The sequence below is a fragment of the Macaca thibetana genome, chromosome 3, assembly GCF_024542745.1.
Source record: "Macaca thibetana thibetana isolate TM-01 chromosome 3, ASM2454274v1, whole genome shotgun sequence".
Lineage (NCBI taxonomy): Eukaryota > Metazoa > Chordata > Mammalia > Primates > Cercopithecidae > Macaca > Macaca thibetana.
The window spans coordinates 139,786,961-139,810,768 of NC_065580.1; the positions used below are offsets into that span (position 1 = coordinate 139,786,961).

Here is a 23,808-nt window from a genome sequence, read left to right on the forward strand (position 1 = left end):
GGAGGATCGCTTGGGATCAGGGATCAAGGCTGCAGAGAGCTATGATCGCACCACTGCACTCCAGCCTGGGTGACAGCGCCAGACCCTGTCTCAACAAAACAAAACAACAACATGGAAGCAAAGGGAAAAGTAGTGAAAAGTTGAGCCCCCTCCTCACAGGCACCAGGAAACCTAGTTTAAAACCAGGTTCTGGCCGGGCGCGGTGGCTCAAGCCTGTAATCCCAGCACTTTGGGAGGCCGAGACGGGCGGATCACGAGGTCAGGAGTTCGAGACCATCCTGGCTAACACGGTGAAACCCCGTCTCTACTAAAAAATATAAAAAACTAGCCGGGCGAGGTGGCGGGCGCCTGTAGTCCCGGCTACTCGGGAGGCTGAGGCAGGAGAATGGCGTAAAAACCCGGGAGGCAGAGCTTGCAGTGAGCTGAGATCCGGCCACTGCACTCCAGCCTGGGCGACACAGCGATACTCCGTCTCAAAAAAAAAAAAAAAAAAAAAAAAAAAAAAAAAACAGGTTCTGCCACAAACCTGCTGTATGACAGGCAGAGTGATGTCCCTTCTCTGAGCCTCAGTTATATTTAAAATCTAACTCTTACGGTTATGATGAGGCTGGGCACAGTGGCTCACGCCTGTAAACACAGCACTTTGAGAAACCAAGGCAGGTAGATCACCTGAGGTCAGGAGTTCGAGACCAGTCTGGCCAACATGGCCAATGCAAAAAATTAGACGAGCTCTACTAAAAATGCAAAAAATTAGACGAGCGTGGTAGTGGGCGCCTGTAATCCCAGCTACTGGGGAGGCTGAGGCAGAAGAATCGCTTGAACCTGAGAGGCGAAGGTTGCAGTGAGCCGAGATCGCACCATTGCACTCCAGCTTGGGCAACAAGAGTGAAACTCCATCTCAAAAAAAAGGTTATGATGAGGACTAAGTGAACACGTCCCAGTCAGTAATGTGGAAATCATGCAACGTTACCTAAATCAAGGCATCATTCTTAATCAACTGGCTACTTAAACCCTACAAAGGAATAACAGCTTAAAGACAGTCCTAGTTTGCAGATGGGAAAAGAAAGTCTGAGGTTAAGCTTCATTGCCCATAGCTACAGCTCAAACCAGAGGCTGAGCTGCAAGGGGAGTCTAGTGTTCCTGACCCGAGGACTGGCGGGATCCCACCTACCCAGTACAAACTGTGAATTCCACCTCTGCCAATTAAAAAGGTCCTGAAACTGTTTGAGACTTCAGCAGCCTGGGCCCTTCCTTTGATTCTACTGGAAAGCCTCAGCTCTAGCCCAAGCACTCTGTGTGTGTTTCCAAAAAGAGAGGTGAGCCAGGCACAGTGGCTTATGTCTGTAATCCCAGCACTTTGGGAGGCCGAGATGGGCGGATCACATGAGGTCAGGAGTTTGAGATCAGCCTGGCCAACATGGCAAAACCTCGTCTCTGATAAAAATACAAAAATTAGCCGGGCATGGTGGCAGGTGCCTGTGATCCCAGCTGCTCGGGAGGCTGAGGTGGGAGAATTGCTTGAGCCCAGGAGGTGGAGGTTGCAGTGAGCCGAATTCACGCCACTGCACTCCAGTCTGCGAGACAGAGCAAGACTCCGACACACACACACAGAGAGAGAGAGAGAGAGAGAGGTGACTTTCCTCGGGATGGGCTACTGTGGGATCCTGAGATCCGCCCCGAGGGTTCTAGAACAGACAGACCGTCCAGCATCTCTGAGCCACACTGAGTCAGGGCTTTCCATAGAGAAATGAGCTGTGAATTGGAAAACATTTCCAAATACCTCAAATCACCGTCTCCAGAACATTTGGTCTTTAAATGGGCTGGAAATGGCTTCCAAAAATCAAAACCTGGCCAAAAACAATGAAGAAGGGAGGCAGAGACAAGGAAAGGGGGGCCCAGACCTTTCCAGATGGAGTTCTAAAGCCTGTGCATCCCCAGGTACCCGTGGTTGTGGGGACTCCCATGGTCTTGCCCCTAGGATCCCTGCATCCTGAGTGTTTTGTCTGCCTCTGTCTGCTGTCGCAGTGTCGTCCTGCCACCGCCGACCTGCACATTTCAGCTCCTGACTATGGCAGGTGCACAGCAGTGGGTGAACAGTGCTCTGGGGGCCATAAAATAACTGCAGCCGGAAAGGTGCTTAGCAGGAGACATACGTCTCTTTCATGACCCTCCTGGAAGGACTGACCCAGGAGGACAGAACTGGGACGTGGCAGGCCTGGTCCTCGAACTGCCAAGAAATGAACACACTCCTGGCAGCCTCCATCAGGATGGCAAGGGACTGGTATTATCTCTGGGCATCATCTCAGCAATGTTCCTTCCTCATTTCCCTTCCCTTCTCCCCAGCTGAGCACTCAGGGAGGGTCCAAGACAGTAAACTCACTCCTAGCAAAGGCCTTGGGGACAGATCTGCTCCCGCCAAGTCTCTTTCCCCTCCCTTCCCTCCCCTCCCCTCCCTTCTCCTCCCTTCCCATTCCCTCCCCTCCCCTCCCCTCTCCTCCCCTCTCCTTTCCTTTCTTGAGATGGAGTTTTACTCTTGTGGCCCAGGCTGGAGTGCAATGGCACGATCTCAGCTCATTGCAGCCTCCGCCTCCTGGGTTCAATCTATTTTCCTGTCTCAGCCTCCCAGGTAGCTGGAATTACAGGCACCCGACATCACACCAGGCTAATATTTTGTATTTTTAGTAGAGACTGGGTTTCGCCATGTTGGCCAGGCTGGTCTGGAACTCCTGACCTCAAGTGATCCACCCACCTCAGCCTCCCAAAGTGCTGGGATTACAGGCACGAGCCACCGCGCCTGGCCCCAAGTCTCTTTTTCTTGCAAGAAGAGGCCCACTTCACTGAGGGGGAGGAGGAATCAAGCTGTCCCGAGCCACAACCAGCTCAAGGCTTGCTCCCACAGCACTTTCACCCCACCAAGCGTTTGGCTCTGTGGTTTCGCTGAGCCGTCAAATCCTTAACTGGGGGTTAATAGAGAAAACGAGTGCTAAGTGATCTCAGGAAACCATGTAATGATGGGATAGAGGGACCTTCAGAACACTTCCCAGGTTCATGCCCATCTCTGAATGTGACCAGCCAACCCCTCTCCGAGGTCCCTGCCACCCTAAGAGATACTGCTGAAGCAGCCTCTTCCCCCCATATTCCTGGTGATGCGGGACAGGGGAGCCCCAAAATTGAGGCTTAGCCTGGGAGGGTTCTTAGTTTTTCCCAGGAAAGAATTCAAGGACGAGCCGGTGGTGTTGCATCTTTTATTGAAGTGGCAGTGCACGGCTCTGCTCCCTGCAGAGCAGGGCTACCCCAGAGGCAGTGTGCCCAGAGTAGAAGCTCAGAGGTGGGGCCGCACACATTCAAATCTATACGCACTTTTTTTTTTTTGGAGTCTCGCTCTGTGGCCCGGGCTGAAGTACAGCAATGCAATCTTGGTTCACTATAACCTCCGCCTCCCAGGTTCAAGGGATTCTTCTGTCTCAGCCTCCCTAGTAGCTGGGATTACAGGCGCATGCCACCACACCTGGCTAATTTTTGGAGACGGGGTTTCACCATATTGGTCAGGCTGGTGTTAAACTCCTGACCTCAAATGATCCCCCGGCCTCGGCCTCCCAAAGTGCTGGGATTACAGGCATGAGCCACTGCGTCAGCCCCACTTTTAATTGTATGCAAATTGAGGGGTGGTTTATGCATAAACTTCCAGGATGAGGGTGATAGCTTTAGCGTTGTTGGGTTGTTGTCATGAAAAGGGGTGGTAACTCCTGGTGTTGCCATGGCAATGGTAAACTGACATGGCGCACTGGTGGGCATGTCTTATGCAGAGGTGCTTCTGCCCCGACCTGTTTCGTTTAGCTAGTCCTCAATTTGGTCTGGCGTCCAAGCTCTGCCTCTGGAGTCAAGTTCCACCTCCTACCTCACCACCTCTACCCAAGCCTCAGGCTTGGCCTCCCAAGCCCCAGTGCTCCTAACTGAACTTTGCTTTGAGAGTTGATCTCATGCGTCCCCTCCCTCCCCAGGACACTTGAGCCCCTGAGCCTGAGTCAGAGACCAGGGCTTTTGTTTTTTGTTTGTTTGTTTGTTTTTAGGAACGGAGTCTTGTTCTGTTGCCCAGGCTGGAGTGCAATGGCATTATCATAGCTCACTGCAGCCTTGACCTCCTGGGCTCAAGCAATTCTGCAAAGCCCCAAGGCCTTGCCAGTGCGCCCCCCCGCCCCCCGCCTTTCCACCAGAACCACACAGTCTGCCCTCATTTCCTCATCCTGAGCTCTGTCCTGCCCCCCTGTTGAGTCACCACCGTGCCTGCCTGCTTGCCTAGACAGTGGTCACACACCATCATGTCCCACAGGCCACTGCAGTACACACAATGCCAACCTGTCCAATTCAACTGAATCCATCACTATTCAACCCCGAATTGCTCCTCCAGCTTGGAGACCAGCACCTCTAAATTCCCCGTTTCCTCACCAGGAGCAAATCACCCAGACTCCACCTTCTCCTTTCCTCCCTCCCTTCCCTGCCTCCTTACACTCAATTAAGCACCGTGCCTCCAAGTCCCTGTCCTGACGCGTCTCCCATGGTGGTCCTGAACCTCGGCCCCTCCTGCCCTCCCAGCCTGCAGTCTCCTACATCTACCACCAGAGGGCGCCCTCTCAAGCACAGAAGTGGCTGTGTCCCTCCTGGGAGCCTTCCCTGACCCTCCAGCCAGGAAAGGTCCTCCTGTCCCACAGGGCCCCTTGTATGCCTCTGTCTTAGCCTTTGTCCTATGGGAAGACTCCCAGCTCCTGAAGACGGCGGGCACAAGGCAGGCATGGTAAAATTCTGTTGCTCTGACCCCAAGCCCTGCATCCCAGAAGGACCCCTCCCACTCACAGTCACTCAGCTCAACCACAGCAGCTGCTCCAGGTTGTGGTCTGTGCCAGGACCTCAGCCCCAGCAGGATCTGAGCCATCTCAAGGTTGGGGGTGTCCAGCTTCAGGCCCAGCTCCCCAGCACCACACCTGCCCTCCCTGTCCTAATTACCTGGCCACACCTGCCCAGTCCCTCAGAGAGGCCAGCGCCAGTGGGCTTGCCTGCCAACTGTGTTCAAGAAGCTCTGTTAGAACTAAGGTTTGCCCAGCCTGGGCAACATAGCAAGACCCCAGCTCTACAAAAAAATTAGAAATAAATAAATAAATAACTGGGCGTGGTGCCTCATGCCCGAAATCCTAGCACTCTGGAAGGGTGAGGTAAGAGAATCACTTGAACCTAGGAGGTGGAGGTTGTAATGAGCTGAGATCATGTCATTGCACTCCAGCCTGGGCTACAGAGCAAGACTCTGTCTCAAACACACACACACACACACACACACACACCAAAATTAGCTGGGCGTGGTGGTGCACACCTGTAATCCCAGCTACTCAGGAGGCTGAGGCAGGAGAATCTCTTGAACCAGGGAGAGCTAAATCATAAGATGTTTGTTATATTTATTTTATTTTCTCTCTGACCTTTGCATCCTTCATGCATGATCACATGTACAGTCATTTCAATAGACAGTAATCACTAATAATTCACTACCTTCCTGTCCTAGTCCCGGGCAGGCTGTCAAACAAGATTAATAAACTTCTTTTTTCAAGAACAATGATCCTTAGTCACACAACTTCTTTCACAACAACCAAAAGTTGCTAAGATGCAGGTACGGTAAAATGAGAACCCACCCTAGTTTGCTCTTCTGTAATAACTTAGTATTCAGGAGTCATAGTCATGTTATTATGAAACCTAAGACTGGTCTTTGCAATATTTTTTAGAGTTTGCATTCAGATGAACCGATGAACCAACGAACACCAGCTGGACCAGCGACTCATGACCCTCCACCACCCAGAAATGGACTTGGTGCACAAAGATGGTTTTAACACCCGTAAGAGTCCATGCCCAACCAATGAGCAGGACCCATTCCCTAGCCCCCTGCCCACCAAATCACTTAAAAACCCTAGCCTCGGGCTGGGAATGGTGGCTCATGCCTGTAATCCCAGCACTTTGGGAGGCCAAGGCGGGCGAATCATGAGGTCAGGAGATCAAGACCATCCTGGCTAACATGGTGAAACCCTGTCTCTACTAAAAACACAAAAAATTAGTTGGGCGTGATGGCGGGCACCTGTAGTCCCAGCTACTCGGGAGGTTGAGACAGGAGAATGGCGTGAACCCAGGAGGCAGAGGTTGCAGTGAGCTGAGATCGCGCCACTGCACTCCAGCCTGGGCAACAGAGTGAGATTCCGTCTCAAAATAAATAATAAATAAAAAAATAATCCTAGCCTCTGAAATCTCAGGGAGGTGGATTTGAGAACTATCTCCTGTCCTCCTCGCTCAGTTGCCTTGCAATAATTAAACCCTTTCTGTGCTGCAACACCTGCTGTTTCAGTATTTTGGTTGTGTCTGCTAAGTGGGTGAGAACCCTGATCAGGTGGTAACACACCTCGTTCTTCTACTTCCAGCCTCCAGAACTATGAAGAGATAAATTTATTTTGTTTAAGCCACCCAGTCAGTGGCATGGCAGCCCTGGCAATTGAATATGTGTACATTCCTCTGTTCGATCTTCTCAACAATGTGACATGCATGAATTTTACAGATAAGAAACTCCAGAAAAGACCACAAGTCACAGAATGAGTACATAGTAAATTTGTGCCTTAAAACTCAGTCTTCTCATTCCCAACCCCATGCTCCATCCACTTTGCTAATGAGAACAGGTGGATAGTCAGAGAGCAAATAAAATATCCCCTCATAGGTCCTTCTTACCCATGTCCCTCAAGGACCAGGAAAAATAGCAAGGAGGAGGAACTATCCCTACTCTTGTTTGAAACCAATGTGATGAGAGTTGAGCGTGGTTCAGACCCCAGCCAAGTACACAGAGTGGTTTCTCTTCCACTCCTCATTCTGCTACCTAAGTAAGGTGTCCTGATCATCTTCACCCAACTCTGGGTGGTAAGTACTGTTATTATTCTACTTTTACAGATAAGGAAACTGAGGCACAGGAAGGATAAATAACATGTCCAAGGTCATGCAACAAGTCAACAGGCAACCCTTAAACACTTTGCTAAACAGCCAGATGATCTGGGTCTTGGCATGTGGCTGTCTGTCTTCTTGGGGCCATGCCTCTAGGAGAGGAAGACCTTGACTGACGAGGCAGCAGACTGCTGCTGGGAACCGTGGAAGACCAGGAGCCAGTAGAGACGGGGGCCTGGGTCTTAGGAGACAGTTGGGATCCAAGCTAGATCTGCACAGCCGCAGCAAGGAGCCAAGTCTAACAAGATGAAATATGACCAGGCGAATGTGAAGTCCTGCACTGCAGCCCCAGAGTCCAGAGGACGAGCCTCAGATGGGATATAGAGGTTCTTGCCAACAATAAGTTCAGCATGAGTCAACGGTGTGAGTTGTGACCTCTACAAATCAAAGGCCATCCCAGGCTGTCTTACTAGGAAAATAGAATCAGGAACACACCTTGTTCCCCTCCATGCCCACCAGCCCTTGTGGTAGATGTTGGGCTGTGCCACCCAGATCCCCTGCAATGAAAAAGGTTTTTAGCCCCAGCTACAGGAAGTGCTGTCAACAGACATCCATCATTCAGCTGCTCAGAATCACCTCATCCAAGGTCCCAGCTCTTCCCAGGGCACCCTCCATCCTGTGACTGGTGGAGACGCACTTGAAAAGCCTGGACATATCTCTGCCTGGGGACAATCCTGAAGGACCATCCCAGCTGCAGAGCCTCATGGGGTCTAGGGCAGCTGTCCTGGCCTATATGGAGACCTTCTGCTCATTCCTGCCTCAGTTCCCTCCCTTCCCCAGGGATTCATCCTAAAAGTCATCCCTAATAAACACCCTCCATGTTAGACTCTGGCTCAGAATCTGCTTCACTGATGCAGGGTAGGTTAGCCCCAGTGTTGGGGCTTAACCAGGGAGGGTTCTTGGCTTAACCTAGGAAATAATTCAAGGGCAAGCCAGTGGTATTAGCAATTTTTATCGAAGCAGCAATGCACAACAGCAGCAGACGTTCTGCTCCTTGCAGAGCAAGGCTACCCCACAGGCAGTGTGCCTAGAGTAGCAGCTCAGAGGCAGTGCTTCACTCATATTTACACCCATTTTAATGATATGCAAATTAAGATGCAAATTAAGGTCATCAGTGATATGCAAATTAGAGTTGGTCATAATTTCTGTATAGCCCACCCCTTAATTTGCATGTGATTAAGCGGTAACTTCCGGGTGGTAACTTTGAAGGAGTGCTAACTTCTGGGTCATCAGGGTGTTGCCCTGGAAAGGGGCTGTAACTTCTGGGTGTTGCCATGGCAATGGTAAATTGTCATGGCGCTAGGGGGGTGTGTTTTATGGAGAGGTGCTTTCACCTCTTCCCTCTTTTAGCTAGTCCTCAATTTGGTCCAGTGTCTGCACCCCATCTCCAGAGTCAAGTCCCATCTCCTACCTCACTGAGGACTCTCCCTGTGTCTGCCATGAGGTTCAACAGAAATGCAGAAAAACTGCCACCCAGAGCCCTGGGAGGAGATATCCGTGGCCACTGTCCTACAAGCAGAAGATGACTGAGCTGGGAGGGAGTGGAGGCTAATGTCAGAGTTAGAGCCGTGAGCGCCCATGGGAAGAAAAGTCATCGCCCGGGATTTGGTCAGGTGAAAGGGAGGTCCCACAGCTCCTCAGGCTCAGACCTGCCCTCTCTAGCAGGGCAGGTGAGGGCTGTTGAGGACAGGTCCCTCAGGAATATTGAGCAGAAACAAGCTGAGGGCCATGGTGAAGGCAGCCAGCTCTCTGTCCCAAGATCCTGTAGGGGAGTCGGACCAGATTTGCTGTCATGGCCCCAGAGGGCACGGAGTCAGGTCAGAGCATGAGGCTGCTGGGAGACAGGCATCACTCAGGCTAAGGAGGTACCGCTGCCAGGAAGAGCTGCCCACAGGTGCAATGGGCTGCCCATGGGTACAATGAGCTGCCCACAGTGGGTGGCATAGATGCCCCATCTACTCCCCATCCCCTTCTGGAAGGGGCGAGCAGGATACGCACTCGATGGGGGTGGAAGGTGGAGACATGTTGGCTCTGGAGGAGCTTGGAGACTCACTCTATTGGAAAAGAGGAGGTGAAAACGTGGAAAGTAGGATGAGATTTGTTTGTTTGTTTGTTTTTATAGGGACAGCATCTTGCTCTGTTGTCCGGGCTAGAGTGCAGTGGTGCAATTCTAGCTTACTGCAGCCTCAACCTCCTGGGCTCAAGCAATCCTCCTGCCTCAGCCTCTACGTGCCACCATGCCCGGCTATTTTTTAAAGAACTTTTTTTGCAGAGATGGGGTCCTGCTATGTCGCCCAAGCTGGTCATAGAACTCCTGGGCTCAAGGGATTCTTCCATCTCTCAAGAAGCTAGGACTACAGGCCTGCACCACTGCACCCAGCCAACACATGGGAAGTTTTTAAATAAGAGAACTGGGTCAGAATGGGGTTCCAGGGTACCTGCTGGGGCAGGATGGAGAGGCAGAAGCTAGAGGCTGAGTCCAGTGGGGGTAAATGGACACAGTCCATGAAGGTGCTCATGGCCACAGCCCCCCAATGGCCCCCTGAAATCACTTCTCCATCATCTGTCTGCCGTCAGGCAAATTGGCACAAATTGGGTCATCCCTTCCAGCAAAATGAGTGTCTCTGAGGCTGCTGTTCCTGCCTGTCACTCATCCGCCTCAACACCGCAGGGAGTGGTGGTTTTGTTCACGTAGGGATAGCCGAGTGTATGTAACACCATGGCCTGATCAGTTTTTAGGGCACAAAAAACAGTAGGAGTGTTTGGATAGCAGATAGACCTGCCTGCGTTTCCTCATAATAGTTTTTACTGGAACTGTCCATTTCGAAGCACCACAGGGGAGGAATTGAAAAGTTAAGGTCATTGATTTTTAGAGGGAAAGGATGATCTGAAATCTCCGTGGCAACTGACCAAATCTTTTTGCAAAAACACAAAGGCGATGACACGGTTTCCAGGGCACAGCACAGAGGTCTGAAGGGCAAAGTTGTGTGGATTCCTATCCAGGGAAGAGGGAGAGGGGCTCCGGGAGTGCATGACCACTGCCCGGAGCCCAGCTGTGCCACCAGCCTCTTGGCTTCCTCCCTCCTCGGTATCTGCATTTATTCTCCAGCAGCTTCCACGGTGGGGAATTTCGGGGCCCACCCCACCTAAGTGCCAGCCCCACAGACAGCATCGGCTCCTTGCCTGTGCACTGGTGGGAAGGGCTGGCGGGGCCACTGATGGATTGAATTTCCCATGTGGAGGGGGCAGCTGAGAAGTATGTGATCTGGCCAAGCAGACTGTGTGGTTTTGAGCACTTCAGCAGTGATTCCTAATTACCGCCATTAATAGGGGGGCCAGAGGGGACAGGCTGGGGGGAGATGGTGCCAAGCGCTTTCTACAGGGTTGGCACTTAGGGAGGATCATGTGAGGGAGGACTACATGAGAAAGGATCAGCATTCAGGGAGGATCACATTTAGGGAGGATCGTTTTAGGGAGCATCAGCATTCAGGGAGAATCAGGATTTAGGGAGCACCAGCATTCAGGGAGAATCAGCATTGAGAGAGGATCACTTTAGGGAGAACCAGCATTCAGGGAGGATCACATTTAGGGAGGATCACGTTAGGGAGCACCAGCATTCAGGGAGGATCATTTTAGGGAGCATCAGCATTCACGAAGGATCATTTTAGGGAGCACCAGCATTCAGGGAGGATCATTTTAGGGAGCACCAGCATTCAGGGAGGATCATTTTAGGGAGCAGTAGCATTCAGGGAGGATCACTTTAGGGAGCACCAGCATTCAGGGAGGATGACATTTAGGGAGGCCACCTGCTGAGGAATGCACTGTCTGTGCACAGCCCACTTCCAGAACTGGAACTGACCAGCATTTTCACTGAGTACCTATCGCGCACCAGTAAGGCACTATGCATTTGTTCTAGAAATACAGAGACTACAGTAATCGTCTTCTATGTCCATCATGGGATGGGCCAGGATGCATTTGGCCAGTGGATGACCTCTTCAGAAACCAAGATTAGGACAGGACCCAGCAGCTGTGGTCTTCCTCAAAAGGACCATCTCTCAAAGCCAACCAATGGACTCAGTCCCTCCTCTGGGGATCAGCCCGGAAATGTGCGTTTGTGGCAGTTCCCCAGGGGATGCCAGTGTCCACAGAAGTAAGGAAAGCAGCTCAGTCTACTTTACGGGAGTCAGAAAATAAAGTGGTAATAAGAATAACTAACATTTATTGAGCAACTGCTATGTCATGTTTCCCTCCTGTAATCATTATAAAAACCACAAGAGGCCAGATGTGGTGGCTCACACCTGTAATCCCAGCACTTTGGGAGATCAAGGCAGGAGGATTGCTTAGGCCCAGGAGTTTGAGACTAGCCTGGGCAACATAGCGAGACCCTGTCTCCAAAAATAAATTTAAGAAATTAATACATGGCCGGGCACGGTGGCTCAAGCCTGTAATCCCAGCACTTTGGGAGGCCGAGACGGGCAGATCACGAGGTCAGGAGATCGAGACCATCCTGGCTAACACAGTGAAACCCCGTCTCTACTAAAAAATACAAAAAAATAGCCGGGCGAGGTGGCAGGCGCCTGTAGTCCCAGCTACTCGGGAGGCTGAGGCAGGAGAATGGTGCAAACCCGGGAGGCGGAGCTTGCAGTGAGCTGAGATCCAGCCACTGCACTCCAGCCTGGGCGACAGAGCCAGACTCCGTCTCAAAAAAAAAAAAAAAAAAAAAAAAAAAGAAATTAATACATAAAAATTTTAAAATCCTACCAGGTCAGAGCTATTAGTGTTCCTGTTTTTACAGATGAAGAAACCAGTAAGTCTAAATAACATCTCCTTCAAAAGAAATATGTGCCTAGTGAGTCTGCTGATTAGCATTCAGCTGTGATCACCTATTTCTTCAAAGGCCATACTTTGAATAGCATCTGACTGGTCCCACTTCTCTATCCATGCCAGGCCTGGTTGCTTTGGGTTAAATGCTCACCCCTGTTCCCATCAGCTGTGGAGGAGGATCACATGGTTCAAAACAGGCAGCCTAGGACCCCCCACCCCCACAGCCTAGGACCCCCTCCACTTAGGACCCCCTCCAGCAGGCACCCCAGATAACTGTGTCCTTTAGAACAGACTATGAGCGGCCAGGCGTGGTGGCTCACACCTGTAATCCTAGCACTTTGGGAGGCTGAGGTGGATGGATCACCTGAAGTCTGAAGTTTGAGACCAGCCTGGCCAACGTGGTGAAACCCCATCTCTACTAAAAATACAAAAAATAGCCGGGCATGGTGGTGGGCACCTGTAATCCCACCTACATCAGAGGCTGAGGCAGGAGAATTGCTTGAACCTGAGGGGGGCAGTGTGGAGGTTACAGTGAGCCGAGATCACGCCATTGCACTCCAATCTGGGCAACAGAGCGAGAATCTGTCCCAAAAAGAAAAAAAAAAAAAAAAGAACAGTCTATAAGGGAGGCAGGTACGTGACTGACCTCTCAAATATGAAACTTGAATCCCAGCAGTCATCTCCTCTTCCTTTTTCCTCACTAATCAACCCCTGGTTTTCTTAAGATTCCAGATATCAGAAAGTTTAAGAAAAGTGGACACGATTATCATCGCATTGGTGGAGATATGGGAAGGTTCACTCAGTTCTCATCAACGACAAGTAAGAAGTTGCCTAAGGTGCCTTTATAAGTAGGGAGAGGGGATGCAAGAAGAGAAACTGTGTCCTTATTTCTGGACACGGTTGTGTGAGGTTGTGATGACTAGAGCAGTGGCAGCCATCTTAGAGCCATGAGGCAAGACAGCCTGGGGAAGGCAGAGCAGGAGGCAGGGTCTTTGACTGTGTGATGTTGCCAAATTAGCCATCTCTGCAGCCACTCACTTCTCAATATGTGAAATATTAAGTGACCTTGTTGTTCAAGCCCATTTTTACAGATACGAGTTGTAGGGTTTTTACAACTCATATCTGAAAGCATCCTCGCCAAAACAACCTGCTGTCAAAACATACTATCAAGGTGTGACAATGTGAGACCAGGGGACACTTGGTGTCCTGGTTGCACCATTTACCACCCAAATGGTTTTGGGCAAATCTCAATGCTACAGCCTCAGTTTTCCATCTACAATCTTCCCAGGGCAGCCGAAGTCCCAAGGGCAATAACACTGATATGAATGTAAATGTGTGGACTGCAAACTTCTAAGCATAGCACATGTTAAACTGTAAATAAGGCAGGCCCAGTGGCTCACACCTGGAATCCCATCTCTTTAGGAAGCCGAAGCAGGAGGAGTGCTTGAGCCCAGGAGTTCAAGACCAGCCTAGGCAGCATAGTGAGACGCCCTGTCTCTACAAAACAGAAAAAAAAGCAAAAATTATCTACGTGTAATGGTACATGCCTGTGGTTCCAGCTACTCAGGAGGCTGAAGAGGGAGGATTGCTTGAGTTTAGGAAGTGGAGGTTGCAGTGAGCCATGATCACACCACTGCACTCCAGCCTGGGCCACAGAGTAAGATCTTGTCTCAAAACAAAGCAAAACAAAAAACAAAAACAAAAAAACTGTAAATAATTGTACTTTATAATGAAAATATAATAACAATCCTGAATTAGCGCCATCTCTTCTGGTAAGGAAAAGAGACAAGACTCTTTACCCACATGGTATCTACTTCTCTTTTTTTAAGACAAAGTCTCACTCTATCGCCCAGGCCAGATCGCAGTGGTACAATCACAGCTCACTGCAGCCTTGAACTCCTTGGGCTCAAGTGATCTTCCTACCTCAGCTCCCCAAATTGGATTACAGGCACAAGCCACCATGCCCAGCTAATTTTTTTTTTTTTTTGGAGACAGAGTCTTGCCCTGTCACCCAGGGTAGAGTGCAGTGGCACGATCTTAGCTCACTGCAACCTCTGCCTCCCGGGTTCAAGCAATTCTCCTGCCTCAGCCTCCCTAGTAGCTGGGATTACAGGCGCCTGCCACCACGCCCAGCTAATTTTTGTACTTTTAGCAGAGACGGGGTATCACCATGTTGGCCAGGCTTGTCTTGAACTCCTGACCTCAGGTGATCCGCCCACCTCAGCCTCCTAAAATGCTGGGATTACAGGCGTGAACCACCATGCCCCGCTTGCCCAACTAATTTTTAAATTTTTGTAGAGATGGGGTCTCTCTATGTTGCCTAGACTGGTCTTGAACTCCTGGCCTCAAATGATCCTCCTGCCTTGGCCTCTCAAAATACTGGGATTACAGGTGTGAGCCACTGCACCTGGCCTGGTATCTGTATTTTGTCACACCAGATTGCCTTCGTGGACAGCCTCCTAGACTGTGTCGGGGTCAGTGAGAGCCAGCCTGCTCCAGCTTGACCATCCCCTTCATTTGGGGTTTTAGCTCCTTGGGATGCAAACACCTTGCTTCCATAAACTCAGCCAGTGTGGCCCATGCCCCGTGACTCCCACTGCTGGCTACCAGCAAACGTGCTCGATCTGGATGGTGTGGGCTGAGGCGGCATCGCTCACTGATTCCACAAATGTTTACAGAGCCCCTGCCACATACAAGGCCCCAAACTAGCTGTGTGGCCCCTGTGATCCCCTCCCACACCCCAGGGTGATGTACAATGCCCAGGCCTGGGGTTGGTGAACAGAGGTAGGCTCCAGTCCGGTTCTGCTGTGCATGGCTGAAAAGGTTTTATGGTGCCTGAACCTCAGGTTTGATGGCTAATTTCCTGCTTTTTCAACTTAGTTTGCTTAAAATTCTGTATATTACATCTGCTTGAAATGAAGCCTACTGTACATCATACAGGCAGCAGCAAAGTCCATTTGTACTCATTACCTTAAAAAGTCTTCATTTACATAAGCTTTACACTGAGTTTATGGTCAAGGGCAAATGAGGTCTTGTAGGCACATGAAATTATATCTGACGATGCCTAGGAGTGACTGACACACCTGTGGACTGCTTACAACAGGGGTCTCCAACCTCCAAGGCCTGTTTCCAAACAGCAAGAAGCGAGTGGAGAGCAAGCAAATGAGCGAAGCTTCATCTGTACTTTTTTTTTTTTTTTTTTTTTTTTGAGATGGAGTCTCGCTCTGTCGCCAGACCAGAGTGCAGTGGCGAAATCTTGGCTCACTGCAACCTCCACCTCCTGGGTTCAAGCGATTCTCCTGCCTCAGTCTCCCAAGTCACTGGGACTACAGGCACGTGCCACCATGCCCAGCTAATTTTTGTATTGTTAATAGAGCCAGGGTTTCACCATGTTGGCCAGGATGGTCTTGATCTCTTGACCTCGTGATGTGCCCATCTCCGCCTCAGCCTCCCAAAGTGCTGGGATTACAGGCATGAGCCACCGCACCCCACCGCTTCATCTGTATTTACAGCTGCTCCCTATTGCTCACATTACCGCCTCCTGTCACATCAGCAGCGGCATTACATTCTCATAGGAGTGCAAACCCTATCGTGAACTGTGCACACGAGGGATCTAGATTGTGCCCGCGCTCCTTATGAGAATCTGATGCCTGATGATCTGTCACTGTCTCCCATCACCTCCAGATGGGACCGTCTAGTTGCAAGAAAACAAGCTCAGGGCTCCCACGGACTCTACTTGATAGTGAGTTGCAGAATTATTTCATTACGTGTTACAATCTAATAACAGAAATAAAGTGTACAATAAATGCAATGTGCTTGAATCATCCTGAAACCATCCCCTGCAACCCAGTCTGTAGAAAAATTGTCCTTCACGAAACTAGTCCCTCGTGCCAAAAAGGTTGGGGACCGCTACCTTAGAAGACCTGCAATATGCGGAGTGCGACCTTTATATTAATACATTCCCAGAAAGGCTTGCTTTCCTAACGCTGCTTCAAATTGGGCCCGTTATTTCCGCTTGGATTAGGCTTTTTATTTTTTGAGACAGAGTCTTGCTCTGTTGCCCAGGCTGGAGTGCAGTGGCACGATCTCAGTTCACTGCAACCTCCACCTCCCTGGTTCAAGTGATTCTCCTGCCTCAGCCTCCCAAGTAACTGGGACTACAGGTGCCCACCAGCACACCGGCAAATTTTATATTTTTAGTAGAGACAGGGTTTCACCATGTTGGCCCGGCTGATCTCGAACTCCTGACCTCAAGTGATCTGCCCGCCTCGGCTTCCCAAAGTGCTGGGATTACAAGCATGAGCCACCACGCCTGGCCTGGATCGGGCTTTAATCTGCCGGGATAATCCTGGAGTCTTTTTTTCTGAATAAATGGCACTCTCATAAAAGCTGTTTTAAAATGTGGGCCAAGAGATCAGAAGAAGACTGCCATTGAAAAGATGGTTTAGGCTGGGCGCGGTGGTTCATGCTGCAATTCGAGCACTTTGAGAGGTCGAGACAGGAGGATCACTTGAGGCCAGGAGTTCAAGACCAACCTGGGCAATATAGCAAGACTCCGTCTCTACAAAAAGTTTTTTTGGTTTTTGTTGTTGTTGTTGTTGAAGCGGAGTCTCACTCTGTCTCGCAGGCTGGAGTGCAGTAGCATAATCTCAGCTCACTGCAACTTCTGCCTCCCAGGCTCAAGTGATTCTCCTGCCTCAGCCTCCCAGTTAGCTGGGATTACAGGCACCTACCACCACACACCACTAATTTTTGTATTTTTAGTAGAGACAGTAGAGCTTCACCATTTCAGGGAAAGGAATGCTCCCCCATGAAGGAGGGGACACATAAAAAGACCCTCACTCCGAATCTCCCACTGCAGCAACTGTCCCGAAAGCATCTCCCACTCTGTGAAGGAAAGACAGAATTTTCTTTAGGTCTATTGTCCCCTGAAACCATCTCGCTATGGACTTGAATGGAGAATTATTAAGACTTTGAGGGCCGCACGCAGTGGCTCATGCCTGTAATCCCAGCACTTTGGGAGGCTGAGGAGGGAGGATTGCTTAAAGCCAGGAATTCGAGACCAGCCTGGGCAATAGAGTGAGACCCCATCTCTACTAAAAATTTAAAAATTAGCTGGGCATGGTGGCACGTGACTCTAATCCCAGTTACTAGAGAAGCTGAGGCGGGAGCATCTCTTGTGCCCAGGAGGTCAAGACTGCAGTGAGCTGAGATTTCACCACCACACTCTAGCCTGGGCAAAAGAACAAGACCCTGTCAAAGAAAGAAAGAGGAAAGAAAGAGAAGGAAGGAAGGAAAAGGAAAGGAAAGGAAAGGAAAGGAGAGGAGAGGAGAGGAGAGGAGAGGAGAGGGGAGGGGAGGGGAGGGGAGGGGAGGGGAGGGGAGGGGAGGGGGAGGAAGGAAGGAAGGAAAAGAAGGAGAGAAAGAGACAAAAAGGAAAGGAAGGAGGGAAAGGAGGGAAGGAGGGAGGAAGGAAAGGAAGGAAGGAAGGAAAAGGAGAGAAAGAGACAAAAAGGAAAGGAAGGAGGGAAAGGAGGGAAGGAGGGAGGAAGGAAAGGAAGGAAGGAGAGAAAGAGAAGAAAAAGAAAGAAAGAAAGAGAGAAAGAAAGAAAAGAAAGAAAGAAGAAAGAGCGAGAGAGAGAAAGAAAGAGAAGAAAAGAAAGAGAAAATAGACTTTGCACAGCCAGGGACCTTGGAAAGATCATCCTGCCCCAACCTCCTTTTTACAGGTGAGAAAACCGAGGCCTGGAGAAGGGGAAGGGGGAAAGGAAGGGCTCAAGCTGGCATGGCAAGCTGGTGACGAACCAGGCCGAACGCCAGGACTCCTGCTTTTAATTTCCTCCCATCCTCCTGCAATCAGCGGGGAGGCTGGTTCCCAGTGTTCACTTGGGGGGAAAAATCCCTGATAAGAATCTAAGGAATGTGAGTGCTGAAAGAGACTGACTGTGGAATTTGGCATCCAACACGGACACGATCACATCACAGGCCAGCGAGTCTCCGCCAGCAGAACACCTTTTCCAAAGGACCGGGGCTCTGGGACTAATCTTCCGGCGGCCGGTGGCACCCCTGCCACACACCGCTGTCTTGGCGTCTCTGAGGAATTCCTCAGTTCCCCTTAAAGGTCAGGCCCAGGAGATTCTGAAGCCACTCCGAATCCAGGGGAGAATGAAACAAACCCGGCTGGTAATGAAGTTTGCCTTTTGAATTGGATCATTTCTTTCCAAATCTGACATTTCTTCCTACCTTTCCAGGTAGGAATTTTTGGCAGTTCATGTAACCCCCAGCAGACAGAGAGGAAACGTGGCTTCAACACCACCAGATCCTGTAGCTTTCCCCTGGAGACAAGAGGTGGGGTCCTGGGCTGGGGTCCAGTTGGGAAATTGCTGCAGGGTCCATCCTTCTCCAGGGTCTTCCTCTTCCTCCTCCTCTTCCTCCTCCTCTTCCTCCTCCTCTTCTTCCTCTTCTTCCTCCTCTTCTTCTCCCTCCTCCTCTTCCTCCTCTTCTTCCTCCTCCTCTGCTTCTTCCTCTTCCTCCTCCTCCTCTTCCTTCTCTTCCTCTTCCTCCTCCTCCTCCTCTTCCTTCTCTTCCTCTTCCTCCTCCTCTTCCTCCTCTTCCTCCTCCTTCTCTTCCTCTTCTTCTTCCTCCTCTTCCTCCTTCTCTTCCTCTTCCTCCTCTACCTCCTCCTCCTCTTCCTCCTCCTCTTCCTTGGCTTCCTCTATCTTCTTCTTCCTCCTCTTCCTCCTCCTCCTCCTCTTCTTCCTCCTCTTTCTTCTCTTCCTCCTCTTCCTCTTCCTTCTCTTCCTCTTCTTCCTCGCCTCCTCCTCCTCTTCCTCTTCTTCCTCCTCCTCCTCCTCCGTCTCCTCTTCTTCTTCCTTCTCCTCTTCCTCCTCCTCTTCCTTCTTCTAGTCTTCCTTTTCCTCCTCCTCCTTCTTCTCCTCTTCCTTCTCTCCTCTTTCTCTTCCTTCTCCTCCTCCTCCACCTCCTCCTCTTCTTCTTCTTCCTCCTCCTCCTGGCAGGATTAGAGTTGGGTGAGGCTTTAGAGACCATCCCACCGACATAGCTTTCATCATCACCCTCATCATCATTGGTAGGAAGCTCAGAGCAGTGCTGCTTCTTGCCCAGAAGCCCAGTGACTGGGAGGCCAGTCAGGCAGAGTCAAAGACCTTGTCATGTTCTACAGTCCTCTGGGGCGGGTCTCCACTGTCCAGAGGCCTTGAAGGATCAGGGAAAGCCTTACCCATATGCCCTCTCCAGGCAGGTAGTTCTGCAAACACCTGGCACAACAGCGCCATCCTTGGGTCTGCAAAATCATCCCCAAGCCAGAGGCTCGGTGACAACTTCCAGCCAAATGCAGCTTCACACGGGACACACCTGTGCAGATGTGCTGCTGTCCACCTGCCCCGTGTAACTGCAGCCTGCAGAGAGAGCACAGGCCCCGAACTCCCGTCTCCCCATCTCCCCGCCCCTAGTTCAGGTTTAGCGCAGGGCAAACATTAGTGGTATTTACTGAATGAACAAGTGAAGGAAGGAAGGTGGTGTGGGTCTGGCGCAGTGGCTCACGTCTGTAATCCCAGCACTTTGGAAGGCCAAGGTGGGTGGATCACCTGAGGTCAGGAGTTCAAGACTAGCCTGGCCAACATGGTGAAACCCGGTCTCTACTAAAAATACAAAACTTAGCCGGGCATGGTGATGTACACCTGTAATCCCAGCTACTCGGGAGGCTGAGGCAGAAAAATCATTTGAACCTGGAAGGTGGAGGTTGCAGTGAGCCGAGACCGCACCATTGCACTCCAGCCTGGGCAACAAGAGCGAAACTCCGTCTCAAAACAAATAAATAAATAAACAAAAAATAAAATAAAAATACAAAAATTAGCCAGGAGTAGTGGCGGACACCTGTAATCCCAGCTACTCAGGAGGCTGAGGCAGGAGAATCGCTTGAACCCGGGAGGTAGAGCTTGCAGTGAGCCAAGATCACGCCACTGCACTCCAGCCTGGGAGACAGAGCGAGACTCCATCAAAAAAAAAAAAGGAATAAAGAAAAGAAAGAAAAAGAGAAAGAAAGAAAGAAAGAGAGAGAAAGAAAGAAAGAAAGAAAGAAAGAAAGAAAGAAAGAAAGAAAGAAAGAAAGAAAGAAAGAAAGAAAAAGGAAGGAAGGAAAAGAAAAAGAAAAAAAAAAAAAGAAAGGCAGTGTGGACTGAGGTCTGGAAGGGACAAACCCACTCTGTGACCGGGCCCACCAGGCCTTCTGCGGCGATCTCCCTGCGCTCCTGAACCCCTGAGCTCTAGGCTGAGCCATGCCTTTCCCCACATCTGGGCCTTTAGCTCACCAAAGTCTAGAACGCCTACTCCCCTCCCCACCCCTACCTCCCCGAGGTCCACCTACTCATCTTCCACATCCTGCTCAAGTGGCCCCTTCACTCTCAAATCTTTGCTGTCCCCTCTGCACAGATTTGGTCCCCGCCCTTTGGTTCCTCCAACTATGCCCACAGCACTCTCAGCCACTATACCACCCTAGGGCACGACTGTCTCTCTCACCCTGAGAGCAGAGACTTACTCAACTTGGATCTCTGTGGCAGCGTCTGGCATTGAGTGGGTGATAAGTAAATATCTGGGAAGGCCGGGGGCAGCGGGGCAGTGGAAGAGTTAATTATACATAAACTGTGTATTGGAAGAAACAACTTTATGATTCTTATGTTCAGTTTCTAACATATTTTGTGAACAGATTATTTCCCATGGGAATGCATGTTCAAAATTAGAATGAAGGCGTGGCACAATGGCTCATGCCTGTAATCCCAGCACTCTGGGAGGCTGAGGAGGGAGGATCAGCTGAGGTCAGGAGTTCAAGACCAGCTGGGCAACATGGTGAAACTCCGTCTCTACTAAAAATACAAAATTTAGCCAGGTGTGGTGGCTCATGCCTGTAATCCCAGCACTCTGGGAGGCTGAGGCAGGTGGATCACCTGAGGTCAGGAGTTTGAGACCAGCCTGAGCAACATGGTGAAATCCCGTATCTACTAAAAATACAAAAATTAGTCAGGTGTGGTGGTGCACACCTGTAATCCCAGCTACTCGGGAGGCTGAGGCTGGAAAATTGCTTGAACCCAGGAGATGGAGGTTCCAGTGAGCTGAGATCATGCCTCAAAAAGAAAAGAAAGAAAGAAAGAGAGAGAGAGAGAGAGAGAGAGAGAGAAAGAAAGAAAGAAAGAAAGAAAGAAAAAGAAAGAAAGAAAGAAAGAAAGAAAGAAAGGAGGGAGGGAGGGAGGGAGGAAGGAGAAAGAAAGAAAGAAAGAAAGAAAGAAAGAAAGAAAAAGAAAGAAAGAAAGAAAAGAAGGAAAGAAAGAAAGAAAACTGATTAGAAAGAATATTCCTTTTTAAAAAAATTTTTGGACAGTCTCACTCTGTTGCCCAGGCTGAAGTACAGTGGCACAATTATAGCTCATTGCAGCCTTGACCTCCTGGGCTCAAGCAATCCTCTCCCCTCAGCCTCCTGAGCAGCTGAGACTATGGGCCTGCACCACCACACCTGGCTAATTTTGAATTTTTTTGTAGAGATGGGGGGGTTCTCACTATATTGCCCAGGTTGGTCTCGAACTCCTGGTTCAAGTGATCCTCCTCCCTTGTCCTCCCTAAGTGCTGGAATTACAGGTATGAGCCTCCGCGCCTAGCGCGTCTCATCTTGACGGACGATTCTGACCCACATTGAGTATTTTAAAGCCCTGTCCATCCCCCTATGCAGCCCACCCAGGAGCTCACTCCACACCTGGATAAGCATCCCACACCACTCCCACCTTCCTAGAACAGAATTAGCCCCTCCTCCCATGTCCACCCTAGCCAGGCATTTGTGATTCTAACCAGACTGCCGCCTGATAATGCCCTTATGATCAGCAGTCGACCCCCTCCTCTGCGGAGGCCCTCTGAGAACTCTACGTGCTGCTTTGGGGAGTGATGATAATTGGGGAGGGGACTGAACTGCTTCCCAAGGAAGCAGGGCTGAGAGGGTGAATAACACGTTTTCCCTTAGTGCAAAGTCTGGCTCACGGAAGCACACAATGAAAAGCAGCCGTTGTTGGCCGGGCGCGGTGGCTCAAGCCTGTAATCCCAGCACTTTGGGAGGCCGAGGCGGGCGGATCACAAGGTCAGGAGATCGAGACCACAGTGAAACCCCGTCTCTACTAAAAATACAAAAAAAAATTAGCCGGGCGCGGTGGCGGGCACCTGTAGTCCTAGCTACTCAGGAGGCTGAGGCGGGAGAATGGCGTGAACCCAGGAGGCGGAGCTTGCAGTGAGCCGAGATCGCGCCACTGCACTCCAGCCTGGGCAACAGCGTGAGACTCCGTCTCAAAAAAAAAAAAAAAAAAAAAAAAAAAAAAAGAAAAGCAGCCGTTGTTACATTGATTCTCGCCATTACTGCCAGTCAGGAGGGAGAGCTCTGACATCTTAGAGGCTGCTTGGGTTCTCTGTGACCTGCTGACTTGGGGCGATGGACAGTCAAGATTTTGTCCATAAGCTGACATGTCCATAAGCCCAATAAGAGGACTTGGTTGCTGAGAAAGCTCAGGAGTTCATATTTCTGCCCTCTACAGTGGTCGAGAATCACAGGGCTGTGAGTCAAGAAACTGGGGTCTTATCCCAGCTCAGCCTGTGACTTCCCAGGTGACATGCGCTAACTGACCCCTAATCTCCAAGTCTCCTCATTGTAAAATGACAAGTTCAAGCCGACACACTCCAGCTCATATTCTCCAATAGACCGTAAAATAGATACAGTGAAAAACAATCCAGAATGTCCACAAAAGAAGAATGGAAGCAGCACGGAATTCCTGCAATGGAATATTACACAGCACTGAAAAAGCACAAACCATTTCAACAATCTAAATAAATCGCACAGAGATGATGCTGAGCAAAAGAAGCCACACCCAGTAGAATTCATGCTCAATGATTCTGTTTATATTATGTTCAAGAATAGGCAAAGCTATTCCATGGTGATGAAATCAGAACCATGGTTACCTCTAGGGGGCTTACCTGGGCACACCAGAGCCTTCTGGGTGCTGGAAATGTCCTCTCTCTGGGCCTGAATGGTGGTTTACATGAGCATACATATAAGTAGAGAGTCATCAAGCTGTATACTTAAGATTGTACACTTTAGACCAGGCACGGTGGCTCATGCCTGTAATCCCAACACCTTGGGGCGCCAAGGCGGAAAGGCCTGGAGTTCGAGACCAGCCTGGGCAACCTAGCAAGATACCTTGCCTCTACAAACAATAAAAAATTATCCAGGCACAGTGGTATGTGCCCGTAGTCCCAGCTATTCGAGAGGCTGAGGCAGGAGAATCACTTGAGCCCAGGAGGTTGAGGCTGCACTGAACTATGACCCCCCACCCACTGCATATCAGCCTGGGTGACAGAGGGAGACCCTGTTTCAAAAAAGAAAAGAAGGAAGAAGAGAGAGAAAAAAGAAAAAGAAAGGAAGGAAAGGAAAGGAAGATGGAAGGAAGGAAAGAGAGAAAGAAAAAAGGAAGGAAAGAAAGAAAAGAAAGAAAGAAAAAGAAAGAAAGAAAGAAAAGAAAGAAAGAAAGAAAGAGAAAGAGAGGGAGAGAAAGAGAGAGAGAGAAAGAAAGAAAGGGAAAGAAAGAAAAGAGATGGAGGAGGAGCAGGGGGAGAAGGAAGGAAGGAAGGGAGGGAGGGAGGGAGGGAGAAGAAAGCAATTCTAAGCCCTCTGTTCAATGAACATTTGTGAAGCCCTTTCTAAGCACCAGACCCTGAGACGCTCACTGGCCTGAGAGAGTTGAAAAGGAGACTTACAATCTGATGAGAAGACACAGACAATGTGAAGAATCACAGAAACATGACACAGGTGACAAGAACAGGCAAGGACCTGCAGTGCACAGGAGCCCTGAGGAGGAGGTGCCTGGCTCTGCTGGGGAGGGATAGGGAGGTCAATTTCACCCATCGCATGGGGACTCTAGCCCC

General features: G+C 50.1%; 4 protein-coding genes across 16 annotated transcripts in view; 2 read left to right on the top strand and 2 right to left on the bottom strand.

The window, feature by feature from the left end:
• Positions 1-23,808, top strand: part of IFT22 (intraflagellar transport 22) — a 984,170-nt gene that overhangs the window by 876,744 nt on the left and 83,618 nt on the right. Inside the window, exon 1 of one of the 12 annotated variants that reach the window (XM_050783886.1) lies at positions 10,365-10,374. The exons of 10 other annotated variants lie outside the window; for them this stretch is intronic. The gene's annotated coding sequence lies outside the window, so the exon portion shown is untranslated. Of the gene's footprint in view, positions 1-10,364; positions 10,375-21,391; positions 21,402-23,808 lie in introns of those variants that run through there. One more of the 12 variants, XM_050783891.1, reaches the window with a different exon arrangement.
• The window catches only part of CUX1 (cut like homeobox 1), a 1,083,765-nt gene that overhangs the window by 850,651 nt on the left and 209,306 nt on the right, over positions 1-23,808 (bottom strand).
• The window catches only part of FIS1 (fission, mitochondrial 1), a 386,064-nt gene that overhangs the window by 199,714 nt on the left and 162,542 nt on the right, over positions 1-23,808 (top strand). The gene's annotated exons all lie outside the window — the stretch shown is intronic.
• The window catches only part of COL26A1 (collagen type XXVI alpha 1 chain), a 203,275-nt gene that overhangs the window by 142,334 nt on the left and 37,133 nt on the right, over positions 1-23,808 (bottom strand). The window lies entirely within an intron of this gene.